The following is a 14,032-nucleotide window of genomic DNA, read 5'->3' on the forward strand; positions in this document are numbered from 1 at the left end:
TTGGCTTTCGTGACTGTGTTGTGCTGTGCATATCGCCTGCTGCAAGAGAATCTTAGTTGGCCGATTGTAACAAAGGAGCCTGCAGGCAGCTTCCCCTCAGTACTGACAGTTACACCACCTGTGTGTCCTTGTCTTTAACTAAAAGTGCAATGACAAGTTCTCATGTAAACATCCTTTTTGTTTGATAGTAGGAATGATGAACAGAATTGTTGTCTTTTCAGAAAATGCTGTTCAAGCTCAAAAGACCAAAGTGGGGTAACTGTTCTACGGATGGCATCAGCATGGTGTGCTGTGCCATGGTTGGAGACCCATTTAAGACCTCACAGCTCAGGGGTCCCACTGTCTGAAGGACGGTAAGATTATCTATTCTATCCTCTTTGTAGTGTTAGCTCTAATGAATGGCATTTTAGGTGATGATTCACAAAGTTTGAGTGCCTTGCTTACTGGGATCACAGCAAATTAGCACCTCCTGGTTTAAAACAGTGGTGGTCTGCTTTTCACGGAATGTTTAGAAACTATGTGCACAAATTAGAGGCAATAGGAGAATGTGGCATGGCTACAGCTGTGTGGGAAGAGGCAGCCCTCAGTTCTAGAATTACAAGTCTTTGAGGAATAAAATGTAAGCCAAGTCCCAACCTTTTCTAAGGCTGCTGTTGCTTATATTTGATAGAGACCAAAATTTGCAGGGAATGGTATTGCCCTTTTGAAATCAAACCCCATTAATTGTAAGCATCTTAAAAGACCCACTGTACAGGGGCTATGACACAGTCACAACGCCACAAAACTAACTCAGGAAGAATGGGCTGTTCAGCCAAAACTGGCATCTCTTGGCTTCATGGATTAATCAGCTAGAATGCAAGAAGTCTTTTAGGAAGAAATTCAGGTGTTCAGAGGTCATTTGAGCTTGTTGACTACTGATACAAAAATAAATTGGTGGGAGCTCACTGTGAAAAATGCCATCCTGTGGCATATAATGCACAGAGGCCAGCATAGTGGATCTAATGCTGTTTGTGAATCAGAGCATAATTTAGCTGCTGTGAGATACCCTTTGGAAGAGTTTCTGTCCATGTGACTGCAGGGGGAAGCAGGGGGGATAAGCCCTTCCAGACTGGTATGTTAGCTCCTGGGCTGGGGGATGTAGCAAGATGACCTGCTGATGGACATCCTGCTCTTTCCCACAGTGTTCTTCTGAGCAAACTTTTATTTAAATGAGCTTGAAATTTTAAGCCCAAAGTTTTCCCAGAAGAAATACTTACTATAAGCCCAGCTGGCCTTTTCAAATGAAATTGTTTATTAACCGATTTGTTGTCATTAGCCACCAGGAAGCACACCTGTAAAGACACTTTTAACTATATAAAAAAATCAGTTTCCCAGTACCCTAATTTATGTAATTTTGCTGCAGGGAGTTCATTTTGAATGAACATTTGGATGACACATTGGGTATTTGAGTACCATTCAGAAGTTTTTTTAAGGCTCATTTCCCTTTCAGACTTACTAACCCTCTCTCAAATCATTGTCAGATTCTTTTCTATCCAGTACCTGAAACATTACCTTACCACTGGAGGTTTCTACCTTACTATTTTCTACCTTTTGCTGCTTTTAGAGCTAGCTGCATATTCCAGGTCTGTAGCTCCCTGTTGAACCTGACACAGCCTTTAGCCAAAGATAAATACAATGAAAGAAAGATGATGAAAAGTCGCCCCCTCACTGCTACACAGGGACATTAAGCAGTGTTCTTTCTGCCAGGGCAAATGGATTTTCCTGAGCTTTCTGCCTTGGTTTCCTGGGCAGAGGAACATTTTTTGCTTGTGTTTTTATTCTGTTTGGCTGATTGAGTTAAGAGGTCATTTGCTAAAGCCCACAGAAATCTAGACCGTGTCTAAATTTATTTCAGCCCAGTTAGTGAGGAAGGCATAGACATGATGGTGTGAAACATTGCGTGAAGGAGACCTTTGGGAGACAAGGAGCCTGCTTCTGTCCCCTGCTAAGGAAGAGCAATTTCAAAGTACACTTTGAAAGTCAAAGGACCAGTGCCCCCCAGAATATTTCAACTGCCTGTTTTCTTCAGGGTATGCATTTTTTTACAGTGAGACTTGGCATCCTCCAGCCCTGTTTAGTGTAGATCTGACTAAGGAGATTAAGTCAGGAAGCCTAACATCAGTCAGATGGAGGTGTGCCAGTCTGCTCCTATGAACGGAAGCTCCTCCTCAGCTGCATTTGTACCAGCCATAGGAAAGTCTGTAGATATGGCTGACAAGTCAGCAGGAGATATACAAGAAAATGTTGAGAACCCTTAGCTATACCAGTAACAGGTTCTAAAGCCAGTGCCAATTCTTATACATCGGGGCTGTTCAGAACAAAACCGCCCCTAAGATAATTTTGATCATTTTAAGGGTTGTGGCAGCAGTGCTTTAGAGTTCCTTCCTCTACTTGCATTGCTCTGCATTGCTCCAGCACTGTTTTTTTCCTGAAACATTACTAATGTGAAGAGAAATATCAAACTGCTGCTGAGCTCTGGTACACAGTTCCTTTTGCCTGAGGCAGCCCTTCTGCTGGTTTTTTAAAGAAAGCCTCCTGATGCTGGCGGGCTGGTCTAAGGCTTGAGCCTTGATGCTGACTGGCAAGAGTCTTAAACAAATTCTGCAATTAAAATGGCAGGCAACACAAACTGCCAGTCATGAAAACCAATGCTTTTCAGCTTCATAAAGGTGAACTATTGAAAAAGATCTAATCTGGAAAAGATTAAAAATTAATCAAAGTAATTGGATTGCCTGGGATTGCTCAGAGATGATAAACCGCTCCAGAAGTCACACAGGCAGACAAACAAGTTACTGCTGAGCTGGGTGGGGGCAGAGGGGGGTGGAAAGGGGCTGTTCTAAGTGCTCTGTGGATGCTCTGGCACCATAAGTCTGCTGTAGTTAACTTTATATTATGAAATGATGTATTTGAAACTGCATTGAAGCCCTCACTGTCTGTCAATGTCTGCTTCACTCCTCTGCCAAAGGAAGTGACAAGATCTGTCTTTAAAAAATTCATGTGATTTAAAATTTAAAGAAAAATTGTTTCAACTCTTGTCCAGCAAATACCACACAATGGATTTCAAGAATGACTCAGATGCTCTTCATGAGATTATGTGACCTAACGCATAAAGGGAAAAAAACCCTCCAAACCCTTGAATCTCCTTAAGTTTCTGCAAGTTGTCAATACTAGATCAAACATTTCTATTTATCTCCTGAAAGGTCAAATTTTACTTTTAATGTGATGATACATCTTAGTTCCTGACAGATCATTTCCATGAATCAGGTGGAATCAGGGTTAATAGAGCCTACGGGACTGTATACAAATGGCTGAAAAATTCCACCCCTCCACCCTCCAGCATACATCAAGTATGAATTTCCTCCAGTACCAAATTCAGTATTCAGGTATGCGTAACTTTTAAAGGTTATATTTTTTCCTCTTTCATTTGGTGGGTAGAAATGATGAATGATGGGATGAACCTTGTATTTCTCATTCCTCTCCTTGTTAGGATAAACAACTAGGCTGAGATTTCTCAGAGCAGATGGTGATGTTGATCACCTTGAGCTTCAAGGCGGGCAAAGAGACTTTGCTCTAAGCATAAAGCTGGTCTCTTTGAAGAAAAAAAAACCAACAAAACTCCACATCTTTAAATTGAGCTTCTAAAAAAGAGACAATGAAAAATCCCAATTCTTGCAAATGTTGATTCCATAAACTCAGTATCAGGGCTCTGTAGGCACTAATAGCTCCTAATGACCCTGGTGAGCCTCACCTGGAGCCTCCACCCACACCCCTGCCCAGGGGCCCAATTTTGGCTCAGCCCTGGGCACACCTCCACCCCTGCACCAGGCACGTTGTAGCTGTGCCTGTCTGCTACTTTGCATCTGTCCCTGTCTCCTGGATGGACCTCAGATTTATGTTGCAGCCTTGCTTTAGGATCTCTCTTCCTGCTCTGGATGGACCTTGATTTTTGTCTGGAAAACTGCCCTTGCTGAAACATTTGCTTTGAGAAGTATGGTTTGGAAACGTGGATTTTATTTTGATTCTGTAATCTGCAGGCTCAAGAAGGATTCAGGTACTACTTAGTTTCAAAGCAGTTTCTTATCCTTTATGGTCTGATGTATGCAATGTATAAGCAAATGTGAAGTCACATACATGTGCTGGGTTTAGGAATGGTATTAGAATAGGCAGGTAACAAATCATTCTTATGGAAGAATTGTGATACTTGGAAAAAACAGTTATTTTTGAGATAGATATGAGAAAAAACATTATTAAATCTTGAAGGAAGCTCAGTAAAGCACACTTACTTGATGTTATTGTAATCTGGCATGTAACTTTGCTGTGAGACAAAAATTCCTCCCAAATCAATTCAGAAGTCTGCCCCATGAAGAAAGAAAGTTTACAAAAATATGCCACTGTATGTCTTGATGAATGAATCAAATAGCTGGCCAAGGGCAGGGAACAGAGGCTCGGATGTCCATGCTGTTAGTTCTGCTATTAGTATCAGAATTTAAAGGTAATAGAAATTGATGGAGGCTCCATCCAAATCGTAATCTTTGGGTTCTCATATGTAAAGTTTGAGACTGGAATTTAAGGAAGAAGTTTTATTCTTGACTTGGTTACTGGCTTAGTGGGTAGCTGTGGTTAACTCGCACACTTCCTTGCTTTCCCACCTGTGAAATGAAAGGATAATACCAGTGTCCTCTGAAAAATGTTTAATTTAGATCATGAGGAGCTACTGATTATAGCTTCACAGTTAACAGGTCCAAATGCCTGAAAAACCTTTAGAATTTATATAACTGCACATTTCCCTCCTACCGATGCTGCAGGAGTCAGCTGGTTTGTGCTCACTCTTGTTTCACAGGTCTGTTGAAGGTAGTTCTCCAGGTGTCTAAGGATGCACAGGTGTTTGCAACTGTGGAAGCTGCTATGGTAAATTTGTCGTTAAAGGAATATACCCCAGTAATGTCCCCTGCAATACGAGCATCCCTTTGTGATTTTCAGAAATAGGCAGGAGTAGCCTCTTGCTACAGATTTCAGGAGTGATGTTCACATTTCTTTATGGGAAATTGCTAATTGGAGTATAGAAAAAATATTTCCAAGTGTCCAGTGTGGACACTTGGAGCTGTTGTTCTTACATTGCTTGGTGGAATACTTACTAAGTAATTTTTTTTTTTTTTAATTTATTAAATGATACTGTGAAAACTGTGAAGTAAAGGTCCTGAATCTTTTAAGTCATGCATTGATATAACTTTATACTTGAGTAGGTATTTCCTGATACAGGGATATATCTGTATGTGTACGTGTGTGTGTACATGTGTATACTCATGTGTACTCACTGCGGTGGTAAAGTTCTTAATATTTAAGGTTGAGATGTCTGGCTAAGAATTTATCTTTACTGAAAGAACATTCCTTTCGACTAAAAGCTAACCGGCTGTGATTGTTTCCAAGTCCCCACTTCTGAGCTAAGATACTATCGGGTGTGCCGCTCCTATGGGCTCCACCAAGAGCCATCTCTTCATATTGTCCTGTTATTTACTGTTTGATTCCTTAGAATTGTGGCAGTTGGCAAACTACTTAAGGAGTCCATCCCTCCCAGGGACAGATACCTGGCTTTGTTAACATTGAAGTTTTTCCTCACCTCTTTCCTTTTTTTCTGAAACAGTATATAGGTTGGGTCTCTGCAATCACTTGGCAGAGAACAGGGGAGCAGAGGGGATGCTATCTGAATATTCTCTCACTGTGATCATCGTTAATAAAGCTTCTGTCTGACCTGTCCTAAATTGTACTTGCATTACTATGCAGTTGGAGTCCCCAGATTCTCTGACAATACATACTCATATATACTTTGTGTGTGTGTGTATATATATATATAATGCCTGTGAATAAGAGGAGACAAGGTCTAGCATGGTTGATTGTATTTCTAGTACGTTACTGCTTTACTCCTACTAAGTCTGTTGCATGTAGTACATTTACGTTTTGCTTTGAGGAAGGAGCACTTGTTCTTCATTATTTGCAAGTTCAGGGCTTAGAGCGTAACTGAGCCTGACCAGTTTGCATTTGGGAGGTAGTAGTAGCAACAGTTATGTGCAGCCTTACATAATTATATTACAGTGAGGGGTTTGTCCATGGCTGGTAGAGGAAAATAAGGAACGTCTTATCAACTCTTGGTCTCGTGTGGGTGCAACTGATAAGTGATTGACCTATGTTATCCACAGGAAAGAACAGCTGGCCTAAAAAGCAGTGACTTATGTGAAACGGGGTCAGATTTGGCAATGCATAGAAGCGGGTAGCATTCAAATACAGTTTTTGGATTGCTGGAATATCACAAAGGGAGGTATTGATTGTTGAATGATACGCTGACTCAGACCAGCGTTGACCAACATACGAATCTGTCTGTAAACTCTTAGCTCAGCAAATGCTGGATCGTATGGATTGTACTAGGAGCTAGCATTTAAATTGATTTAACATTTATTTTCTAATAGTTTGGTACCACAGCAGCCAGAAATGTCTCAGCCCTTGTTTTTCTAAAATTATTTTGCCTGGGATAATAGCACACATTATTCTGTCCTTGAGATTGAATTCAGTTCCCACAATATGGAGAAACAACTGCTTTTTCTTTTGAAAGACTGTGGAAGGAAATTTGCGGAAGCTGTTTTCTTTAAGCTTTTCATGGTCCTTCAAAGCTTCAAATTATGTTTTTCTATTGAAATAGCCTTTTAAAGAGATTTCTTTATGGACGTGATGACTGGCCTCTGGAATCAGTGTAAATGCATTATGAAGCAATGGCAAGATACTTGGAGATGTAACATTGTTCAACCTCTGGTAGTATGGCAATTGCTGAAACGCTCTGATGTAAATGCCAAGGATTTGACAACATATTTATTGAACAAAGCTATTGAAGAAAACAACAAATACGTGAATTAAAAGGCAGGGATGAAGATGTGACAGAAGGACGTACTGATCTAGCAGAATATTGTTCAACTGTGTTGTCCATACACAATAGAAGACAATCTTCCCCCGTGCACATCCCCCCTCCCCCCAGTTACTCTTTGGGAAAATAGTATTCACCTAGGTTTTTTAAAATATTATAGGAAAGAAATTACTTGATTGTCTGCAAAAGAGCTGTAGGAATTTGGCTGACAGAACAAGAGAACTAAAATCAGCCTCAGGAGAAAACTGAGCAAATAGAAGCTAGTGACTGGGGACAGATTCTGTTCTGAATTTTACACTTAATTATTTTGCTCACCATCAGAAACTGCCTTTCCAAAATGTGTTGCTGTGCTTTCACATTCCAGACCTTAATTCACTGTTGGGCTGTCTTTTCCATTGGAGAAAGAGTATTCACAGGGAATGATTTATGTTTGGGGGAATAAAAAAAGCAAGCTGTGCACCTTAACGTTACATCTTATGCTCACTGAGCCCCATTTTTACCTTGAAGAACTTAAGCTAAAAACACTTTCAGACTGTAATTTAAAAAAAAAAAAGCAGGATGGGAACTACTGTGAGTTTGTGACTTCGGGACTGCAAAACAAGCAAAATTATAAGTGATTGTAAAAGGCAAGCTTTGTTAGAGCCAAGCAACCAAAAAGACTGAACACGTGGAATAAAGTCAGTCATCTGCTGTTGTTGGGATTCAGATGATCTTCCTCATCACTGAAGTATTTTAATAGGTATTATGTTTTCATAATAGTCACTAGATGTAGCTAAAACTATTAAAATAGTTAATTAAGCCAAAAGCAACGTTCCATGAGAGCGCTTCAGCTTTTGGCTGTAATAGTTTCATATGTTTGGTGCAGGGGCTTGCAAGCGTATCATTCTGCACGTCACTGTCAAAGTGATCTTGTGGTTGGTACTTCTCCACTTGAGACTGCTTTTGCACCTTTCTGTAGATTGTACCACACGCAGGTGGCTTTGGTAGTCATTTCTCTGGGCTCAATTAGTAGCTGATTTGCCACTGATGCTGAGTAATCATGTGCATGCTTAAGGGGTAGCAAACATCCCTATCTGTGGAGGTCAGAGCTCAGTTGCTATCTTCAGGCAGTGTCAGGAGGGTTTTGGAAAGCTCCCGGCAATGAAAGGTACATGTTACGGCAACCTCAGAACTCTGCTCTACAAATATGAAAGTGGAGGAATAGTATAAAGGATTAGAAAAGAGGATTTCCTGAGGAATGGATTTGGCTTTAAATAGGATGATTGGTCACATAGATGATGCTTGAACAAGTGGTGTTGCAATGAAGCAGTTTTTAATCAATGGTGTTGGATGGTGCAGAGTGGTTATTCCTGGGGGTTAGAGGGCTCTCCAAGCAGAATTGGTCCAGTATAATTAATGACAAACGACGTTCAGTGTAGACAGTGTGAAAACAGTATGTTTTCTTTTTCTTTCCAGAGCAAGTAAAATACTGCCCACACAAACCAGGCCCCTGGTTTGTGACATTTGCTCAGCTTTAGAAATAGTAGTTTTATACACTTCTTTAGCATGACACAGGTATCTCTTTATACCTTGAATCACTGAAGTTTCCCTGATTACACAGATTTGCATCAAGTAAAGATCTAGGTGCTCTAAAATGAGTTCTCACAATTGCCTCATCTCCCTTTGCCTATTAATTTGAGATCTGCACTTCTGAAAAACAGGTCACCAGAACAGGACAGATTAAGAAGCTTGGAAGAATGTCCCAGTCCTGATCTCAGAAGGACTAAGCCTAATTCAGCCTTCACATATGTTTATGATGCCGAATAAACAGCTCTGTACCTTGAAAAACCATAGCAGGTCATAAAGAAGCCATTTTAAAAAGCTGATTTAAAGGAGAAATCAGAACATCTAGAAAGTGACTTTTTTAAAAGCTCTTTAATGAACAAAAGAAACAAAAATCAAGGAGCAGGCAGAAAATTGTTTAAGCATCACTAATCTCAAAGGGTGACTTGGCAGCAAATGAACTGCATGGGAGATAAATGTGTACAATGGAAACGTCAGTGTAGCATGGAAATGGAGACAGCCTACAGTTCAGGCTGAAGACTCGGAACCCACTGAGGCAGATGACCTGTAACAGAAGTTTTCTTCAATTAAAACTTCTGGTGTGCTACGAAGGTGACCTTGAAAATTGCATCAAAAAAGACATTTTGCTCCTAAGATGCTGATAGCTCTATTATAGGGATAGTGTCTGATGGAGCCAAATGTAATACAAATCATGCTATGGCTGGATGGCCCAATAACAAGTTGCTGATTGTAGCTTTTAGTTATGGGGGTTTTTTTTGCCAAGCTCCAAAATGTCAGACAAACTGGGGTGCTGAACAGCATTTGCCTTTTCTCCATTAGTTATTCCAAGGCTTGGAAATATCTAGAGATATCAAGAGCATTAGAATATAAGGACCTGCCATTCCACTTGCAGTACCCTCTCCAGTGGGTTTGTAGGGGTGTGTTAAAATAGTCAGATCCCCAGCGTCCTGTCATCTGCAGTGCATTTACTCCTGTTCCCAACGATGGTGAACACTACCCTGGCAGAGCAGCAAGATTCTGTCTGCTGCTGCTGCTTTTCCTTGTGCATAATTAAATAGAATGCAGACATAGGGAGAATCAGCCTCTAGAGCCATATTTGTAGCTCCGAATTAATTTGCAAGATAAGTCAGGAAATTTATAGAATTGTTCCAGTGCTCTGAGGAAAGATTAAGAAAATCCATGATGCCATAATGTTAAAGCAAGTTGCAGTCCTTCCCAAGGGCAAAGGGATTTTTACAATGCCATGTATGCACCCTGTGAAATTAAGATAGTGTTGATAGATAATGGTATCTAAAACTTCATCAGTATTTTATTCTTTTAAATTACTTTACTTATCTCCAACCTATATTACCTTCAGTACTGCAGATGCTGGGATTAACACATTGCGATCCTGAACATGCAGTAGTGATTAGGAGTGTTGTAGGTACGCTTAGTTGATTGAAAGAGTTGGTGTAGAGCTATGGGAATAAGGGAAGTATTCAGTATGCTGAAGACCTTATCTCCCTTTGCCTGTTTTGGAAAGGAAGGTTAAAATTCTCTTAGTTCCTAAAAGAGGTTAGGGTGTGCATAAATGCCAACTCAGAAGGCTTCATGCAGGTTAAAGAAAATGGGGATGAACAGCAAATGTGATTTGGGCTCTTCTGATAGCATGTTTCTTTTTAATATGTTTTCCATGCTATTTAGACATCTGGTTGGCCTGTGATGACCATGTCACGATCAGGACTGGTGTTCTTACCGGCATCTGTCTATGCAGCTGTGTCCTTTCCTCCTGGGTGAAAAGCTTGCTACAGTCATCCCTGCCTCAGCTTCATCAATGTTGTACAGTTATGCTGCAGTTTACTTCAGGTTACACTTGGATCCATTTAAAGTTAAATCTTGGCAGAGAATATGGCCATTCTTAATGCTTTGTCAGAAAGGCTTCTCATCGTGTTGACTGAGTTGATGCTGAGTAGTTCCAGCTGGCTGCCTCTTGTTCCAGGTGGCAAGAAAAGTATTTGTCTTTACCTGTATTTGCATTTAGACACTGCTCCCTTCCTGGCCTGGGAGCCCAGTTTGAGTAGATGCTCCCTTCATTTACAAGAGAAATGCCTTCCCAAATGGAAAGGAAAGCTCCATGAACCTATTTTCAGTTTGGCATTTAATCCCCTAGCCCAGCAGTCCACTTAGCCTAATTAGTCCCTCAGCAGGGCTGTGGGTGGAAGGACCGCCAATTGTTTGAGATTCAGTCTGTACAAGAGCAGAGCAGACATTACCACATTACCTGTACAGATCTGATGGTCTTGGTCCCAGCGGCATTGTTGCATTAAATGATGGATAGTTTTTGTTGCATCTGTCCTTTCGGAGAAGTATGAGCAGGTTAAGACTGTGCCATAAGCACACAACTGACAGAGCGGTGAAGGCATGCCAGTGAATTTTGCATTGACAAATTGTGCATGTGGAAAAAGTGCTTGAGGGAGTCTTTTGAAACCAATGTCAATCTTCTCTAGTTTGAAGACAGCAGGACTTCTTAGCAGGGAGATGTCCTTTATGGGGTTCAGAAAAGCTACCACAAAAAGGAAACAAGGTATGTGGGTTACATGTTTTGGTTCTTTCAGATGGGCTGAAACGTGTTGAGTCTAGCTAGTAGTTCCAAATCATGTCCATTTAATGTCTTCTGCCAGAAGGGAGAGAAATAGAGGCAGAGCCTCCTTGGGAGCGGAAGCCTTCCTGGAGCTCCCTGCTGTGCCGAGGCCATGCGTGCTCCTGTGTGCTCTGTCCCAGGTGCAACACTCGCCCTCCCTCAGCTTTCCTGGGGGTCCCCACGTTCACCAGATCCCTGCGAGGAAACTCCTGGTCCTTTGGCTGCGTGAGATGAGGCGCCATGTGGGATGTTTAAATGTGCTGTTGTTTTCCTATGCGAATTTAAGAAGCTTAACCTTCATCCTGCTTAAAATGCACGGTGCCTACGCAGGTCTTCATAAAAAGCCTCAGTCACCTTCCTTAGCAAAGGTGTGTGACTTACTGCCAGCTAATTACACCTTTTGTAATATACTGAGGTTGATGCTGCTTTAATCTGTTAAAATGCCGCTTTGGAAAGCGTATGCCAATAGATGAACTCATTGAACTTCTCATTCACTGAAATCTCTTTTATCGCCTATTTTAAACCTGATTTACTGGATTGTTTGCGAATGGCGCATTTCAATTTCTGAGTGCCTGGTGCTGTGAATCCATTCCTTGTCTGTTCATTCTGCATCCACGTGAGTGCTCCTAGGGAGTATTCACGTAATCAGTACAGCCATTTCATGCAGGATGGATCTTGGAGGATCTTGTGAATTTTGTTAAATGTAAGGTAAACTACTCAGCCTCCAGCTTTGGCTTTCCGTTCAATAATGCACTGCATATGCTAAAAGTGCCACTGCTGTGAATTTAATATTGGGCACCAAAAATACCTCCAGTAACATTAAAGTAGGACAATTAGTCTAAAATTTACATTGTTTACTCCTGCTGCAAAAAAGAATAATGTCAGTGCCTCATCTCTCTGTTAATCTGATCTGTGTATTTGCTGCCTCTCTAATTAACTTTTTTCAAAACTTAATGAGAGGAAACGTTTTGCTTTCTTTTTTCTTTTAAAGATAAATCTGTTCTGTGTCTTAGAGCTGCCCTCATAGATTACTGGATAGCTAATCAAAGCTGAGGCTTAACATTTCAAATCCAGCTGTTTTCAGCGGCAAATGCTAGCGGGTCATTAAATGCACTTGGCCTAGATTTAATATGCCTTAAAGCAATTCTCTTCGATTGTGGAGGAAACAGTTTTCAAGTTAGGATTTATCTTCTGTTTATCATTGCCTTTCCTTAGACTTCTGAGCTAGCACAGATTTATGGTGCTTTACAAACTGCCTGGCAGGTTTGCAGCAAACAGGGTATATTCTAATACGTTATCGTAGAGGAAGAGGGGCAAATCTTCAGGTGGTGTAAAACCACTATTGATTTGCTCTGTTTGCAAAGCTACATAGTAGGCTGTCTACTCTTATCAAAACATATGGCTTTTACTACTGCTAGTTTTTTTTACATGATTCCTGGAAATATGGACAGTAGAATAGGGTTCTGATTTTCCTCTGTGGTTCAGGATTGTTCACTGGAAAACTTGGTATCTTTTAGTTAGATTATCTGTCACTTAGTACAGCAAAGTCTACTAAATTAAATAAAATGTCAGCTTGTTAGCAAGGGGGTACAGGCTGGGCTTCAGCATTCGCTAATTTCCAGCATTTGGGAATGCTGAGGCTTAGCTTGGTCACCTTTTAGCTACACTTTTTGAGGAGACACGTTAACACTTCTGTTGCTGTGCAGAAATATTCTCCATCATTTGCTAGGAAAAAAACAATAGTGTGCCAGTCTTTCTATGTTTTTTCATGTTTTTATAGCTTTGCCTTGCTATGTATTGCTAACCAATTCCTATTGATCTTATTCCTGTACAGCTAAAAACATAGCATGAAAGCCAGAGATAATGGTACAAACCTTTTCTTGCTTTTCCACATCTATGATATGAAATGTCATGCTGTTCAGCTGGTAATGCTTCAGATTATTGGAGTGAGAAGCTGTAAAATAGATCCTTGATAATGCATGTGTGTGAATTTAATGGTTATGAGTAGATTAACCTTGATCCAAAAGGAGTGACAACCTTGTCTTGATTTATAACAAGTAGTTATGTTACCAAAGAGATTTCATTGGCTTTGAACATTCTTCTTTATATATGTATTGTGTTGCATTAGCTACTGTACTCTTCATAGAAAAAATTGTCAGGATTTCTCCGAGTAAACATCAAGTGACCTCCAAAATAGATAGTTGGCTCTATTTAAGTCTCAGCATTTATCTCACATTGGAACATCTGATACAGATGTTTGATAACTGCTCACTGTTTATTTCCTTAACTAAAGGAAAGTTGTATAGATTCAGAAGGCATTTATGTATTTTCAGAGCAATTAAGTTTTGTTAGCACTGTTCTGACCTTTCTCTGAAGAAACCTCACTTTTCAGAAATTCTAGCGTCTCGATTACCCAAAAATACTGTAGATAGCATAAGCAATGTAAAGTTAGGGGGATTATATTCCTCAGTAATAAACAAATCTTAATGAAAGAGAGCATTGAAGCAAGACACTAGCCCTATGACAGAGTATCTGTTAACATTGAGTTTTGCAAGCATCAGAAGGCACCTGGCTGTACTATTGTTGCGTGGCAGCTTGAATGCTCAGTGACCTCTAGTTTTAAGTGGATTTACAATTTTAAAAGCCAAAATAATTTCACTGGGCTAAATAGGCTATGCTTTGAAGCAAAATGTTATTGCCTATCTTGCCATATCTTCACAATTGAAAACTGCTTATGGCTTCCATGTTCTCATGCCCTTTTCTTTAATTCTGCATGAAGAGTATGTTGAGAGGAATAGCAATAATGGGAGAATATTTTGGGCTCCTGGGATAAGAGGTGAGAAGCTTGTTATTAATCTCTCTTAATAGCTGTATTTTCAAAGATCTCATTTGTTGAAGTT

The sequence above is a fragment of the Aptenodytes patagonicus genome, chromosome 3 (assembly GCF_965638725.1).
Source record: "Aptenodytes patagonicus chromosome 3, bAptPat1.pri.cur, whole genome shotgun sequence".
NCBI lineage: Eukaryota > Metazoa > Chordata > Aves > Sphenisciformes > Spheniscidae > Aptenodytes > Aptenodytes patagonicus.